The following is an 18,113-nucleotide window of genomic DNA, read 5'->3' as shown; positions in this document are numbered from 1 at the left end:
TAGGCATCTCTCAGTCTCTTAATTCATTTTGTGGTGTATTATTTGACACCACATTTCTCTGGATTTACTGGATTCTCTATATATCTGGGATATATTTTTCTAAAGCATCTCCTTGAATTTTGCAAACTAGAGACTAATGTAGCATTTAAAATTTTAGTAGGATTTTAAATATTTTGATGCCTATATATCTAAGGTAATCATTTTAAAGGGCTTCTAAAATGGTGCTTTTAATTTTTTTTTAGATTAGTCTCAAATTATCAACCAAATTATGGGGCTGGAAAGATAGCATGGAGGCAGGGTGTTTGCCTTGCATGCAGAAGGATGATGGTTTTAATTCCAGCATTCCATTTGGTCCCCTAAGCCTGCCAGGAGTGATTTCTGAGCTTAGAGCCAGGAGTAACCCCTGAGTGCTGCTGAATGTGACCCCAAAACAAAACAAAAAAATTATCAACCAAAATAATCTAATTTCTTCAGAAACTATGTCTTTGGAAGTTAAAGAAAAATATTATTTCATCACTGAAATCCATTTTTTATTTTTATCACATAATACTTTAAATTAACTTATATTATCTGCCAATGAGCACAGAAGTAGTTTTCAACTGTGAGATTTGTAGAGAATATGTTGATTTCTGCTTTAATTCCAAATTTATTATGCTTGAGAATCATATTAGGACTTGGTTTTGTGTTTTTGTTTCAATTGATGGCCAAAAAGAGATTTTTAGTGTGACATACATCTTTGATTCAAATTTTTGAAACAGTTTTCCACAAAGATAAACCTTTGAAGCTGTGACTTGTCTATTTTACTCCCAAAGGATGCAGGGTTTCTATTAAGTTATACATAACCATTAATAAATGATTGTTCTTATTTTGGATCTGAATAAGTTGAAGCAAAAGTGCTCTGTCATGCCTTCTCCACTAAGTATTGCATAGAAAATCCATGCAGAGGGCATGAAACTCTCTGAGGATTGATATGAAGGGTTGAGATAGATAAGAGGAGTTCAGAGGATAGCACAACTATATTTATAGTTATTATTCTTGCTCTGGGATCCCCTGGCCTGAATCTAGAAGCTTCTAGCATGAAAATGATGCAAACTGCAGAGTAAATAAAAGTAAAAAATTCTGGAGAATCTTTTTATTCGTGGACCAACTAGTGGAAAACTTAATGCTGAATGTGATGAGCTCGGTAACAGTGCAAAACCCTACCACCAGTTTCCCTTTATCTATTTTCTTCTGACCAGGTTTCATTCAATCTTGAGTTCATGAGTTCATGGTGGTAACTATGAATGACTATGAGTCTTTAATGTACCATATGAGGGTTCTTTGCTTCCTCATGCAGTACCATCATTGAGACTTCAAAGGAAATTGTACAAAAGGAAGAAGTAGCAAAAGTCAATAATTGCTGATTTTTTATGGATTTCTGAGTTGGCCTCTCCTATAACTGGAGGAACCAGATTTTATAGCACCTAACTATTTTAAGAAGTGGTAAGAGAAAACATCATGCACAAGCACATGGAAAACAATATGCCCAGAGCTATAAGCCTCAAAGTAATAACATTATTTTATAACCACAGAAAGTGAGTTTGAAATGTCTCACTGAACTAGCTAAATCAGCTTCTTATTAAAACACAGGGTGTCAATATTTACTCTGTATTTAATCCAAGACTCAAACAAAAATCTGAGTACCTTAACTGGATATGGAAAATGACCAAAGTAACAAAAGAGAAAATGAAGTCACTAAATACACAAAGTCCATGAATTTTTCCATGTGCAAGGAGGAGCCATTCAACAGATGGAAACAGTGATAAGACACAGATGCTTTATTATTAGTAAACAGTTGAGAATCAGCTATTATAATGGATTTGCAGAAAGTAAATCTCAACATTCCTGAAACCAATAAGGGAAAAAAGATAAGAGTTTCAGGGATGAAATAAAATGTATAAGTACTTAGAGTTTATGTAATGGAAATGTCTTAGAGTGGAATATTTTAAAACTCACCATATAGATTCTGTAGAAAATAATTAAGGAATCAGTTTGTTGCATCAATAAATAATATCAATTTGAACAATAGTGTAAAAACAAATGATAATAAAGAAACTTGCAAACCTGGTTAATATGAACAAAATTAATGTCTAGGGACCAGACTGGTAGCACAGCAGTAGGGTGTTTGCCTTGCATGGGGCTGATCCAAGACTAACTTACCCTGAGCCAGGAGTGATTTATGAGTGCAGAACTAGAAGTAATCCCTGAGCATCACCGAGTGTTGTCCAAACACCAAAATCAAACAAATCTCATGTCTAAAGAAACTCAGACATTAAGGAGAAAAATATGGTGAAAGGATATGGATGTGTTTTCTTTTTCTTTTCTTTTTTTCTTTTTCTTTTTCTTTTTCTTTTGTTCCCCAATTCACAATACAGACCAGGCAACGGGCCTGTGTTGAAGTGTATATGGAGTGCATTTACTGTACCTCCTCTTTCTATACAGTCAGTGTAAAGAACACAGCCTATGGTAAGAATTGGGAGGCGGAATGTGTTTTCTGTTTAATGACATAAACATACTAAAGTCTGTGGAAGATAAACAGATTCTATTTTCCATAAAGTACCAGCAGAATAATCCCCACTCGAAGACCTTGGAAATTCTGTCTTAATTTTACTCTACTCTACTTACCTTGCATCCACACCTCCTTATTGAAACTATGCATAAATAAACTCTTGACTACATTTACACTTCTCCACATTTATAGGACCAAGAATCTCAAAAGCATCTTCTAATCCATTTACCTTTACCTTTTCTTAAATTTTATGATAGCATCATAGAAATTACCAAAAGCAGAGAACATATCACTATGAAGGTGAAGAAAAATAGTTTTTTTTCTTTTTTTATAAAATCTTTATTTAAGCACCATGATTGCAAGCATATTTGTAGATTGGGTTTCAGTGATAAACAGAATACCCCCCTTCACCAGTGCAACATTCCCACCACCAATGTCCCCTCCTCCCCCATCCCTGCCTGTGTTTGAGAGGCATTCTACTTCTCTCATTATTTAACATTGTCATGCTAGTTAGTTAGTGTTAGTTAGTGTAGTTATTTCCCTAACAGAGCTCACCACTCTCTGTGATGAGCTTCAATTATGAGCCGGTTCTTCAACCCTTCCAGCCATTAACTCTATTGTTTCAGGGCCTTATTATAATAATGTCTAATTTTTCTTTAAATCCATAGATGAGTGAGACTATTCTGTGTCTATCTCTCTCCCTCTGACTTCTTTCACTCAACACAATAGATTCCATGTACATCAGATCAGTGGAATAGTCTAGAGTATTCAGATAATATTCCCCAAACATACAATCAACTATTTGCTGATAAAGGGGCAAGAAATCCAAAATGGAGCAAGGAAAGCCTCTTTAACAAGTGGTGCTGCCACAACTAGTTAGCCACTTGCAAAATACCGAACTCAGACCCCCAGCTAACACCATATTAAAAAATCAAATCCAAATGGTTTAAAGACCTTGATATCAGGCCTGAAACAATAAGGTATATAGAACAACACGTAGGTAAAACACTATATAACATGGAGACAAAAGGCATCTTACAGGAGGAAACAGCACTCTTCAAACAAGTGGAAGCAGAGGTAAACAAATGGGAATATATTAAGCTGAGAAGCTTCTGCACCTCAAAGGAAATTGTGCCTAAGATACAAAAGCCACACACAAAATGGGAGAAACTGTTCACCCAATATCTATCAGACAAGGGGATAATCTCCAAAATATACAAAGTACTGACAGAACTTAATAGGAAAAAGCATATGACCCCATCAAAAAATGGGTAAAAGAAAAGAACAGACTCCTTCAAAGAAGAAATACAGATGGTTCATTTTCTTCAGTTACTTTAACAATTTACTGAAACCTAGAATTTACCAATTAGACACATGCTGCAGGTCAGGAATTTGCTGTGCTAAAATCAATGTTATCAAGGCTGCAATCCCAGGCAGGCTGTCTTTGTTCATTCAGGCTGTGCCATACCCAACTGCATATAAAATGCCCAGTTCAAGCAACAGATTCTTTCTCCCAGTTCCAGAGATGAGAAATTTCAAGATTGAGGTGAAGACACATTCACTGTTGCTGAGAATCTACTGTCTTGCTGGTTCAGAAATAAACACCAAGCTGTGTTGCTATTGGGTAAGAGGGATGGGGAAACTTCCTTGGGTGTCTTTTGCAATGAAATAAATGTTATAAAGAAGGATTCCACTCTCAGAACCTTCCCCCATGTCATGTCCATGGGGTAAAAGATTTAAGGAGTTGGGCTGGGAATGATAGGATTTGGACTGGAGAGATACACAGAGGCTAAGCTCCGAATCAATTCTGCTATCTCTGGCTTCTAGATGCTGTGTATTTTGTGGTCCAGAGCCCTTTTCCCTCATAAATGCCACCACTCACCTAGTTCTGACCTGGGCTACCATCCTTACATGTGTTCTTTCTTTTGTGACTTTCGTGCTTATAATAATGGTCATTATTGACTCCCACATATGCTTTTCATCTCTATATTTCATAGCTATATGAAATCAATCTGACCCATAATTCAGGTTCAGGAGAAACATCTTTGGGGAGCATTGTTTTGCCTACCATTGAGATCAAACCAAAATCAGCCATGAGTTGGAAGAACTAAAAGGTAAATCTTGAGGATAGAAGTCATTTTTCCTATTTATACACCTCTCTCTTTTCTGATTCTTAGTGTCCTTTGGGAATTCCATAAAGAGTAGATATAATCTTGTTTATTGTTTGTTTGTTTGTTTTAGTTTAGGAGCTTTTCATTTAAAATCTGTGTTTGGGGGCAGGAATGGTAATAGAGTTGTAGGACATTTGCCTTGCACGTGGCTGACCCAGGACAGAAAAGAGTTTGATCCCCAGCATATAATATGGTCTCCCAAGCCAGGAGCAATTTTTGAGCACAAAGTCAGGAGCAACACCTGACCACTACTCTTGTGCCCCCAAAATGAAAAATAAATCTGTGTATCTTTTTAGATAAAAATAATCATTATTTTGATATACATTTGGGGAATTTATCTCATTCCTTGTTGAATATACTGTAATGTCTATTTAAAAGTTACAATTTTTGCACCTATTTTTCAAAAAACTTTCTTGCCTTTTAATTTTGAGAGAAATATTAGGTTTCTGTCTTTTCTATTTATGTTTTGTTCCCTACTAGAAAACTTCCCATTTAATAATAATTTTATATTTTATATTATAAAACTTTTTAGTTCTATTGAATTTAACCTATGTCTCTTTTATCCTCCATTTTTTTTTATCTGAATCTCTCAAGAGGCTCATTAAAGATACTTGTTTCAAGGATTATTTTTCCTTTTATTTTTATTTAATAACTTCACATTTTATAGGTATTTTCTGTTGAATTGGTTGAGTTATTTCCTACTGCCAATTGCTCTAAATATCCTTTTGATTTTTGATAGATTTTTTTTTTATCATTTTGGGGGGCTGGTTGTTGGGTTATACTTGGCCCTACTAATTACTACCCCTGAATCTATGCTCAAGAATCATTCCTGATGGGATTCAGAGGACTATATGCAGTGCTAGGAATTGAATATGGGTTTACTACATTCAAGGCAAAATACCCTACCAACTGTCCTGTCTCTTTGACCTCTGATTTTTTCTCATTTTTATTTGAGGATACTATACATCTATGTACAGGTAATGTTTTGCATTAAGGTCAGAAAAATGATTAAGTGTTGACATGTAATTCTGGTGAGTCCTGAGACTTCTTGGGAGTACACATTATTTCCTTTAGTTATCTAGACCATGTATAGCCTATCTAACATAGAGACCAAGCTGACTGGTCACTCAGGATTTGCTTTAAATTCTGGAATCCTGGATATTATCCTTAATTTCTTCCATCTACTCTACAGCCATGACCATCCCTATTTCCAAGGTTCACTTTTAAATCAGTAATTGGTTTCTGCTTTATTTATTCTTTGTATTTCAGATCCCATTTCTTTTTCTCAGTGAGGAATCTCTCAAACACTCTGGTATGTTGACACAATATTATTGTCTGATGAGGGTTATAAATTTTTCACTTTATGTTTTCTCCTGCTTAATGCATTATATACTATCATCATTGTTTTACTTTTATTTAACTTGTCTATGTTTAATACTAAAAGTATCAACAAATGTCCTTGCTGTTGTAGGTCTTATTTGATTATTTCAACTTTGACTAACCCTCTGTACTTCTCTTGCAAGTCAACTACATTTTTATCATCATGCTTATTCACTTGATATGAACTAGTAGAATTATATCTCATTAAATTACAAGAAAAGTTTGATTTTGCCATTTTCATTTCACTTTTGCAATAATAAGAATGGAGTATTGGGCATAAAGTGCTATAATTTGTTATTCAATTAAATATATTATCCATAGACAACGTTTTTTTTTTATTTGTAATGGTAGATTGTTGATGACAACAAATCATATGGGATAAGAGGAACCACCATAGTGATATATTAAATGGAAGAGTTGCAGTGTTGTTGTGATGTTAATGGTAGTGTAATATAGCCTAGCCAATGATTGACCTTGAGTTCAATGTTTGGTACTGAAAAAAGAAAATGAGTTATCAGTGAAATTGTGTACAGTGCAATACAACAAGTATAAATTTGGGATTGAAATTATAATACAGTGGGTACAGTGTTTGCCTTGCATGTAGCTAACTTGGGTTATGTCTCTGGAAACTGATATGATTGCTAGATTCCACCTTTTTTCTGAGTGCAGAGCCAGAAGTAACTCAAGAGTACGTCTAGATATGGGTGATATACACCTATATACACTAGCATTAAAGCATTATTTATCTGGAACCAGAGAGGTAGTACAAGAGTTAAAAAAAATTTTTTTTTGGTTTTCTGGTCACACCCAGCAGTGCTCAGGTGTTACTTCTGGCTCTGTGCTCAGGAATTACTCCTGGCAGGCAGGGGGACCAGATGGGATGCCGGATATTGAAACACTGTCCTGAATTGGCTGTGTGCAAGGCAAACACCATACCACTGTGCTATCTCTACGGCTCTGAGTTAAAACATTTTTATGTACTCAAATAGTTTGATCCTCGGCTAAGTATGGTTTCTTGAACATCACCATGTGTGTTACTGGAAACCCCCGAGCACTTTCAGGGTGGCCCAGGGTATTTCTGAGCAGAACCACATCATCAAGCCCTTGGGTGAGCCATGACTATTCTGCCAAGAATTTCCAAGAGTTAGCCTTAGGTCACCCTATGCATTAATTGAGATATTACCTCAAAATAATCGACATGTAGTCATAAGGAAATGGAAAAAAATGTACAATTTATCTTATTACAATTCTTATCACATATATTTAATATTAATAAACAAATTATAATTAGAGAAGAGAATTATTCAGCAATATTTAAAATCATTGCTTAGTAATTTACAAAATGGTGTATTAATATCCTAAGTTAATGTTCACATTTCACAGTCACTTTGAATTAAAATATTGATATAAAAATAAAATATACAACAAACCAGTATTCACCTAGCACTTTAATAAGATTATTTCCCAAACTTTAAAACTCAAGAAGAAAAATCACCAAGGAAAGAAAAATAGGAATCAAAGAGATGGGGATGAAAAGCATCATATGGAGAAATTGCATTAGTAAAAAGGAAAAGTTGGACAAATATTTGGTTTAGTTAATAAATTAAAAATAATTAATATGTTAGCTTTATTTTAATTTTAAATCTCAGAAAATGAAAAAAAATATTTTTCGTATTTCATTTTTTTCTTTTTCTAGTTAGATATGTAGATATTCAATAAATACTAATTTCTACACTAATCTTATCTCTAAAATTAAAAAAACTTTAAAAATTTCCATTTTGCATTATAATTAATTTAATCAGTATTTTACATATAATTGTGATTCTTTAAAATAAGTGAATTATCAAAAAACAGTTGTAAGGAAGTATCCTTTTACAACTATAGCACTCTATATTGTTCATTCAACAATGACTCTAATAAAGTGAATTGGCTTGTTTAACAAATTTAAGTAAGCAAAGTTCTACTTTTAGATTATAAATTTTGATAAGTTAAAGGTCAAAGAATTGAAAAAGTATAGGAACTTCTTACATATTTGCAATTATTGTATTTTAAAATTATGGACTTCAGAAAACCCATATAAATGAAGTTTTAGCCTGACTATAGAGAACTAGAAAGTATAAGTGACTGGATGTTCAGCAAATATGCATAAACAAGAAAATATACCCATCTCTATATAGCATTTTTTTTTTTTTTGGTTTTCGGGCCAACCCGTTTGATGCTCAGTGGTTTCTCCTGGCTAAGTGCTCAGAAATTGCCATATGGGACTCAGGGGAATTGAACCGCAGTCACTATCTTTCCTTGGCTAGCATTTGCAAGGCAGACACCTTACCTCTAGCGCCACCTCGCCGGCCCCTTTATATAGCAATTTTTAATGCCAAGACTCAATTCCAAATGTCAAATATTTTTGAGTTGTTGTACACTTTAAGTGAGATACTTTAGATTACTGCACATGCTTTAATGCCTCTAATTAAATATGAGCAATTTCATTGAGTTCAGTTTTTTTGCCCACAGCTTGAAAAATAATATCAGATAAAGCTCCACAGGGAAACTTAAAAAAATTATTTGCATATTTCCCAGACACAAACATTTCATGCCACAGAAAGTCTCCTTTTAAATGATAAGAGTTGAGTGTGGAATAACATGATTTTACATGACTCCTTCCAAAATGGTCCAATGACTGTATAAATATTTTTAATACTGTATGTCTTAAACCAGTTTTTAATTCTATACTTATTGTCACTTGGTAAATAAGTAGATAAATAATACAGTACCAAAGTAAATTTCATTTTTTGTTTCACCAATTTCTTATTTTTCACCCGAGACACAAAGCAATATTTTTTGCATATGTAATTGCATGTAGTTATTTCCATACATTTTCTCACCCTTTCATTTTAAAACCTTAACAATCTATAAAATTTGTAGCCTTCCTATCACAATAATATCAAGGTCAATTGTGCTTAAGTAAGTAATGGAATTAATTAGTTAGAAAAATTATGAAAAGGGTTACAACAGTCTGGTATGGCTTAGGCAGTTTATTTAGATGGAAAATATAGTTATTGCAGAAATAAGAAAGATATAAAATAATGTTGAGGTTTCCTGCAGTAATTAAGTCTTGGATAAAAAAAATGAGATCTAGGAAAAGTATTATGAAGTTATTTAAATTGGACTTCCTTGGTCTCCTCTTTAGTGTTCCTTAAATCTTGTCTCTTAGTTACTGGTCTTATCTTTCTGTCTGCACCAGTACTTAGAGACTTTTGTTGCTTCAATTGGAATATGCCCCTGACTTTTCTACACCATCACACACATAAATACAACAGAGTCTCCTCCACTTCTTCAAGACCTTGAGAGGTGATTGGCTGCTATTCTGAGAAAACATGAAATTGTAAATAGCTTTTACTAATCTCCTATTATTTTGGAAATCATGGCCACCAAATAGGATTATTTTAGCTTTTCTGCTATAAGCCTGACTTTTTATTGTTTTAACTGTTATTGCTAGCTTGTAGTTTGCAAATGAATAAGGATAGGATGAACTGAGGAAGAAAATGTGAACTTGGCGTACCACATCTTAGAGTAGTACTAAGATCATTTGTTTGGTTGGTATTAGACCACACTCTCTGGGCTCAGGAGTTACTCCTGGCTTTGTGCTCAGAAATCACTCCTGTAGGATCAGGGAACCACATGTCGAGGATGAAACCCTCTTGAGGGCCTGGAGAGATAGCACAGCGGCGTTTGCCTTGCAAGCAGTCGATCCAGGACCAAAGGTGGTTGGTTCGAATCCCAGTGTTCCATATGGTCCCCTGTGCCTGCCAGGAATTATTTCTGAGCAGACAGCCAGGAGTAACCCCTGAGCACCGCCGGGTGTGGCCCAAAAACAAAAAACAAACAAACAAAAAAAACAAAACCCTTGGGTCAGCAACATGCAAGACAAATGCCCTACCCACTGTGCTATCATTCTGGCCCTTGTTACAGATTCTTAGATCACTGGAACTCTTTGGTTTTTCCAGAAGTTTGAAATTTCTTGGACATTTCTGGCTGGAAATGTACACTGGTTAAGGGTATTAAACATTATATAATTGAAGCTACTCATGGACAACTTTGTAACTGTGTTAAAATACCAACAATTGTATTATGAAGAGCCTTTTAAACCATGATGTTTAAAGTAACTTTTAAAAATTAAAAAAATAGATAATAAAATCAAATTTCTTGAAGGTAATTGGCATAATATCTGGGCTGCTTTTGTAATTCACTCCAGTGTCTCACTCGATTGTTGAACCTACCTTTATCTTTGACCTCAATAGTAAATGTGGAAATCGTGGGACAATTATATTGACCTCATACATAAATATTGGACTTAGTTTTTCTAATTTAAAGTTACTTTGATGTGGAATTTAACAAGAGAAATAAAAGCAATAGGAAATATAGAACAGCATTTCTGGATTTACATGGTTCTCCAGTATGACCAGTATGAGCTTGGAGGCCCCGGTACTGCTAAGGTTCTCCATAGATCCCAACACCAAAAGATGCAAGCTATACTCTAGGACCCAGTACTGAACTAGTGGGCTGACTGACACATTTTATACAAGGAGAATGAGCCATAACTTAAAAACGATCATTTTCCAGGTTTACCAGCTACTTAAATACAGTTTCTGTTTGCTTGTTTTGTTGGTTGCTTAATTGCCTTAGGACCTTTTTATGGAGGCCACACAATGTTCACTGATCACACCTTATGGTATTTAGAGACCCTTTGTTTATCAAAGATTAACTTCTAGTTTGATGCATGCAAGGCAAGTGCTTTATTTGCAGTTCTATCTTTCTGGTTCTGAAACTGTTTTTTTTTTTTTGAAACTCCTATTTATTTATTTTGATTTAGTAGAATGGTAATAAATATACAATTAAAAATAAATCTCTACATATATGTTAATGTTTTCCATTTTTTGCACTCTGATATCAATAAGAAATGATAACTGACTCCTTAAGGAAAACTGCTAATTAGGAATTACCTGAACTGGGATGACATGGGTATCTCTTCTAGGAATTGGAGCATTTGGTTACCTTTGTCTGAGATATTGTGGAGAAGACAGTGTCATTAGAGGAATTTGGAATAGGTATAGAATGCAGGACTTCATGTGAATCATAAACTTGAAAAACCTTATATTGTTAGGGTTTCATTTTTAGAAAATTGTACTGAACAAAGTTCACCTCATGTTACCTTTGTACTTAAGACTAAATACTTAAAATAATATAGATTCTTAATACATCTGTGTTTTAATAGTTGAAAATAGTCAACATTTAAGTACTTCATCATAAAAACATACTTTAAAGATTTTTATTTGTTTGGGGGCCATACCTGGTAATGCTCAGGGATTACCCCAGGCTTTGTTTTCAGATAAAACTCCTAGTGGAGCTATAGAGGGCACCTAGCTTGTCAGAGATTGAATCAGGCCAATTGAGTACAAGGAATATGTCCTACCCACTGTACTATGGCTTTGACCTAAAAGTTTTTATGTGCTTTATTCACTTATTTGCAAGAAAATTTAAAAGGCAAATCATTTAAATCTTTTAATCAACAATATGAGTCACTCAAATTTTATAAATCTGAAAAAAATTTATTGATGCAAGAAACTACTTGACTGCAATTAAAATAATCCAGAAAGACTCAGGCTATCACTTGCTTTAAGTATCTAAATAGTTCTAGTATATAACATATTCTATGCTATGGGTTACCAATTTCAAAATACCATTAAGATCCCTTCACCGTGAAAATTTCTCTTTTCAACTTTGGTTTTAGATTGAAATTCTTATTTTGAATCAGAAGAGAACTTTGACTTTAATTTGTAATTATCAATTATTGTATTACTAATTAAAGTTATTTACATTGTGTATAATATACTTAAAAGTTACAGAAGGATGTGTTTTAAATAAATGTAATCTATGGAGGATAATTATAATGTTGACAATAATGAGTGATTGCTTACATAACGTATAGCTTGATGATGATAAGTGTTAAGAAAATGCTCCCTAATGACTAACCTCTGTGTGAGGAATAGATTTAGAGGGGTTAGAAAACCAGAGTAGAGTAAATTGGGGACAGTATTTAGGGCCATGGGCTCTTTCGTGTAGAATAGAGTATAAAAATTTTGCATACCATATCATAAATTTTAATCTTATAATAACTATCCAAAATCTTATAAATGAACATAATAATAAGCATATTAATCTAAAAGGTAATATCATCAATAATCTTTTATATCATCAATATCTTTTATATCATCATTAATAATCTTTTACAATAGTCAAGATCGGGAAACAATATAGGTACCCAACAACAAGTAGTGGATAAAACAATTGTGATAAGGAAAGAATGAAATAGAACTCAGGTACAAGAATAGAAAAATTACTAGATTTTTCTGCAATTTGTATAGCATTAGAGAAATTTTAGTTAAATAAGGTAAGTTAGTAAGAAATGATAATAAAACCAGAGGATGTCACTCAGTTTGGAAATATTAAGAAACTTATAAAAAGAAATTAAACAATTCCTTTGCCAATATTACCACATTGATAAATAATCAATATCTCATTATCAGCTAAACTTTTGGGTACAGGGGCAGTGGTCACCTTGGACAATGGTAGAGAGACTCTGGCACTCTTTTGGTGGCTTTGCTTTAGTAGCACTTTAAATATAAAACAATAATATCAATATTTTTATATACTATGACACCTCATTAAAAACAATTTTGAAAAAGAAAAAAAACTGGATTCTAAAGAAGGAAAAATGAAAGTAGGGAAAAAAGGATGAGAAAGTGGTGGATGAGATGGAGAAAGAAAGAGAAAGAGTAGTATAAAGAGATGAAGGAGGTCAGAAAGAGATGAGAAGGGGGAAGGGAAGAATGACAGTTATAAGAATGTGGAGCAACCAAAGGAGACAGAACAAAGAGGAGAAAAAGAGGGAGGAGGAGAAAGAGGGGGAGAAGGAGAGAAAAAAAAAAGGGAGAAGCCTTTTTAGTTGAGTCCCTGATTTTTGACCCCAAAGCAATTGTGTTTCCTTACAAGCTTATGTTTCCTAATGATTCCCTTTTTCTTCTACTGCACTGATCACTGTCATGGTTCTTTATGATTCCACTTTAAAACGATTTTAAGTGAGTTTTCTTTAGAGAGAAATACTTAGGGCTAGAACAGTTGAAGCTTTGGTAAGATTTGCATAAATTATATCTTGCAAGATAGTGCATATTGTTGGCAAAAGTATGGATCATATTTTTTTCTCTGTCAATGTCTGTGATGATAGATTTTGAGTTGATTGGCATCCTCATCATCACTTAAAATTATGATACTTCTAAAATCACTAATCTAGTGCGTTGTAAAATTAGTTTTCATTATGGTCCTAATTTCAAGTCTGATTATCCTTAGATTAATGAGCTTTATCCTGTTAAGAAAAATACCATTTTATGTCCTTTTTTTTAGGTTACTTTTGTATATGTTTTAATTTCTCCCAACTGATTAGTGGGAGCTACACAATGTGAATATCAATTCTCTCTTCTTTCTTGGTGTTATATATGCTTAATTATCTTCTTGCAGTGTGAGTCCCTCTTTACTTAAGAGTCCCTGGTGATGAATAGAACAGTTTAATTTTAGTATAGTCAAGTGTCCATTATTTCTATATATGTTACAATTAGTTGTGTTCTTAAAATAATTCTATCTTGAGATACTGCCAGATATAAACCCGCTGAGGCCAAAGTAGAGTTGTCAGAGCATTGTCAAGAATAGGAAAAAAACCCACTCCTAAAAAACTGCCCTACTTATATTTATTTCTTTGAGTATGCTAACTTACACACACACACATATATTCTTTGGAGGGAAAATTGTTAGCTTTGACTAATTTAATGTTGGTGTTATTTTCCTTTTGTTTTGTGTTTTAATGCATATATTGAACAAAATCATATCAATCGTGTCTTATAATATGCTCAAATATACTGGATATGCCTTATTCTCTCATCTTACAGAGTCATATTCATAGTCCTTCAATTTCTCATTTTAAAGAATTCCTATTAATAAATTCTTTATTTTATGTCAGATGCCAATGGGTGTATATCTATAAAAATCATATTAGTATTCATGTTTGTCTATGTCTTCTGCTGTTTTCTAAGAATTTTAGTCTCTATTTTATATTTCCTTCTTTGTTCCAGTATTAGACTAATTTTTGTTAAAGCTGTAAGGTTTTGGTTTAGATTAATTTTCTTCCGTGTACATATCTTGTATATCTGGAAATGTTTGTTGAAGTCACCTTTTTGGCCTAATCATATTGTATTTTTGATCTTGTAAAATATCAATTTACTGTATATATATGTGTATCTAGTCATGGGCCTCTTCTTTCTGTACTGTTGATCTTACCATTTCAGTATTGTGTTGACCATTCCAATGCTATGACTCTCCATACAATGTTTAGAAATTAACTTATATTAATTTGTGTTAAGTATTTACAAAGTGACTTGCTATGGTTTAGACTGAATTCTGTCTACATTGAATTTGTAAATCAGATTGAGAACTGACATCTTAAAATTGACCCATCTTATCATAAATAAAGAATACTTCTCTATTTCCTTGACTTTTGAGTTTGCATATCAGTTTCTTTGAATATACAAATATTATCTATGAGGCTGTTGAGCTATAATAGAGAATAGAGTTCTTGCCATGCTCCAAGGTTCAATCCCTAATACCACATATGGACCCCAATATCACCAGAAGTGATCTGTGAGCTCAAAGCACTGGGTCAACACTGAATGCCACTCACTGAGGCCTCAAAGCAAAAGTAAAACAAAAACAAACCAAAACAAAAATAAAAACCCAGATTGTATTTGTATATTGTTAGCTTTAAGTTGATACTTTTATTTTTCATTTTTGGTTGTACTACTATAAACAATATGATTTAATTTCAAATTTATTTTATGTGTGTATCTCTGTGTTTTGCTTATGATATGTTGGGATCCTGTGCCATTTGCAACATACAACAGGGTTTGATTTAAGGTTCACAGTTTATTTGGTCACAAAATTTCCTATATAATTAGAGTTTTGTTTCACTGTTTTTATCAGAGGTCTCATTCAGCAAGTGGTATATTCAAAGTTCTTTCCTAGTCATAGGTCCCATCACGTTTTCTCATTTGTTGGATAATTTTGTTTAATTTTTGCATAATTTCTCTCCCCAATTTAATGTCTGTGATTTTAAGGCTCCCTCCAGTGAATAAACAGGGCCTAATTACTCTAATCTTTGACAGAATCAGGTAGTACTTTTCCCACTATTCACACAAGAACATTTCAAATCCAATATGGGACCTAGAGTCAATATGCTAAGTATTTTAATATTCTAGATATTTAATATTCTAGGTATTTTATATTCCAGGTGTTTTACCTATAATATATGGGAAATATTTTTATTTCCTTCCCTAACTGTATGGAAACTAAAAACCACTCCGTGATAATATTATTTTATTATATTTTGACAAATATCAACACCCTTGAATTTTTTTCTCTAAATTCTCTTATATGAATCTAGTTGCTCTATATTTTCTTGCTTAGGAGATTTACAAAATATACATAATTTACTTGAGCAACTGTTTTTATATATGTATTGCCAATATACTAGTATAATACTTCCCAAGGCTAGATTACTAAGACAAGTCAACCAACTTGTCTTTAATTTTTTCTTTTGTAAAAATTGTTTTAAGAAACACAGCCACATTCAATTCATATGTAATATAAGATTTATTTTTTTATCATAGTGTTGGATAGGTGAGACAAAACTATATGGCCTGTAACACAAAGTCACATTCCCATGCTTAAGTTTAACAATGGTCTGTATACTGTTCCTTTGAGAAGAAGAAAACAAAGACTAAAAAAATACATATAATATTATTTGGTACCATATATTTAGCTCTTCTTAAACTAAAATTTAAATGTCAAACATCTAGAATGAAATTGCAAAGTAGTTTTTACACAGTTTCTTTACTTTAAACAGGAAGCATAAACACTATCCATAAAAAGAAATTCATAGATTATATTCTATAAAAATTAACCTGCTAACATTTTAAATCCATTGCTCAGATCCCATCGGATATTATTGTCAGGAGTTTGCGTAGTATTTGGCTACAAGCCAATGTCCTCAGAGGTCCAATGGAGAAGATGCCTATAAAGATAATGATAAAAAAGATGGACAATAAGAGTAGTAGCACCAAAACACTAGTTTTTATTCCAAAATTTCCAAAACATGTTTATATTACAAAATTAATTATATAAAATTCAAGTGTGATCTAAAGAATGTAGCAGAAAGACACATATAAGCATAAATAAAAACTGACAAAAATTTAAACTTTGTCAACTTCATGTTAATTCTCAAGACACTGAATTTGAAATGTGTCTCAAAGCAAGAACTGACACATTTTCATTATTGCTGACTCATTTTTTCATTCACTTTTATTGCTTTGGAAGCATACCATTTTATAATTTTGTCTCCCTAGTTTTACTTATCAAAACAGACAAATAATAAAATGTAAGTTTGTTTAAGCATATAAAGACAATTTTAAAAGTCGAATTTCAGATAAGTGTTTCTACTATCAGCCAAAGATATTAAAACATACCATCATTATTTCCTTTACATAATACAAGTGACAATTCAAATTGAAAGGCATTTTTAGATTATTAGATAAATTATTAAAATTGTTAAAGTATGGCAATTTTATTTTTCTTTATTTTCAATATCTCAAGCTATCATATTAACTGTCAACATTTAATCAAATATATGCAAAAATTATATAAGGCTGATTATAAGTAATTTATATCTTATAATAGCACATTTTATTGGTATATTTTAAACTCTATGAAAATATTATAAAGAAATACTGTAAAAACATGATTCTCCCCAGAATGTGTTAGTAATGGATTGGTTGTCTTGAATATCTGGCTAAATAGGATGGCTAAATGATAAATAGTTGAGATTAGCTCTCTAATTCATTACAGCCGATTCTTTGGAAAATGGTAATAGATATTTCAGAGAATTAAAGAATTAATCTAACAATCTGCCAAACAAACTAACCTGATCGTTTGAAGCTTTGCTAAGCATAATGTAATTTTAAACTAAGAGAGATCATATCCCATGAGCTACAAATTGCAATTCTCGATGTAACTTCATTTGGGATGGTAATTATATTAATAAAATAAGATTAAAAATGCATTTCAAATCCATACATTCCTTCAAAGATTGGTTTAATCAACCCCCTAAAGCAGAAGCTAGTTTAATTTTCTAAATTTCATAGGATGCTTGTCTTTAATAAATACTTATCAGTGACAAAGTCCTCAGCACTCCCTAATCTGCTTTTTGTTAAAAGCTTCTTTATACATAGTTGTGCCATCTGGGCAAAATCCCACAGGTGTTTCTATCTTATTAGTACTGTGTATCTTATAAATAACCAGGGAAAATTGCTTAAGTTGATTTAGAGAATACAAGTGATGGAGGAAAGAGCAAATGTATCAAAGTTCTATTCATTAAATTTAATGTGACAGTATTATATGGTCTTGGGTGAAATAGAGGTCCCCCAAGTTTCTGAGTCAAAGAACAAGGTTCATAAATTGCAGTGGATTTATGACAACATAGTTTCCAATATAAAAAAGTGCAGGTTTGAATAAAAGTTAGAAATAATTATTAATTTACAATTTAAAGAATTATATGGCTTATGTGTTGTAATAGAAATGTTAAGAGTAGGGGCAGGAGAGATAGCATGGAGGTAAGGCGTTTGCCTTTCATGCAGACGGACAGTGGTTTGAATCCCAGCATCCCATATGGTCCCCCATGCCTGCCAGGAGCGATTTCTGAGCATGGAGCCAAGAGTGACTCATGAGTACTGCCGAGTGTGACCCAAACACACACACACACACACACACACACACACAAATGTTAAGAGTAGTGTGTATGTGAGGATGGGGGTTGAGAGAGATAAAGAGAGAAAGAAGGGGGGGGGGCCTCAGGTGCA

At 32.9% G+C, this 18,113-nt stretch overlaps 1 non-coding gene across 1 annotated transcript; it reads right to left on the bottom strand.

Moving 5' to 3' along the window:
- Window positions 1–2,389: 2,389 nt before the first annotated feature.
- LOC126007886 (small nucleolar RNA SNORA51) lies at window positions 2,390–2,522 on the bottom strand. Its single transcript, XR_007495361.1, has one exon. It is a non-coding gene; the product is annotated as a small nucleolar RNA SNORA51 (small nucleolar RNA).
- Window positions 2,523–18,113: the final 15,591 nt, after the last annotated feature.

This window comes from Suncus etruscus, chromosome 4 (genome assembly GCF_024139225.1).
Source record: "Suncus etruscus isolate mSunEtr1 chromosome 4, mSunEtr1.pri.cur, whole genome shotgun sequence".
In the NCBI taxonomy this organism is placed as follows: domain Eukaryota; kingdom Metazoa; phylum Chordata; class Mammalia; order Eulipotyphla; family Soricidae; genus Suncus; species Suncus etruscus.
The sequence above is the reverse complement of the archived record's forward strand: the minus strand, read 5'-3'. Positions and strand labels throughout refer to the sequence as shown.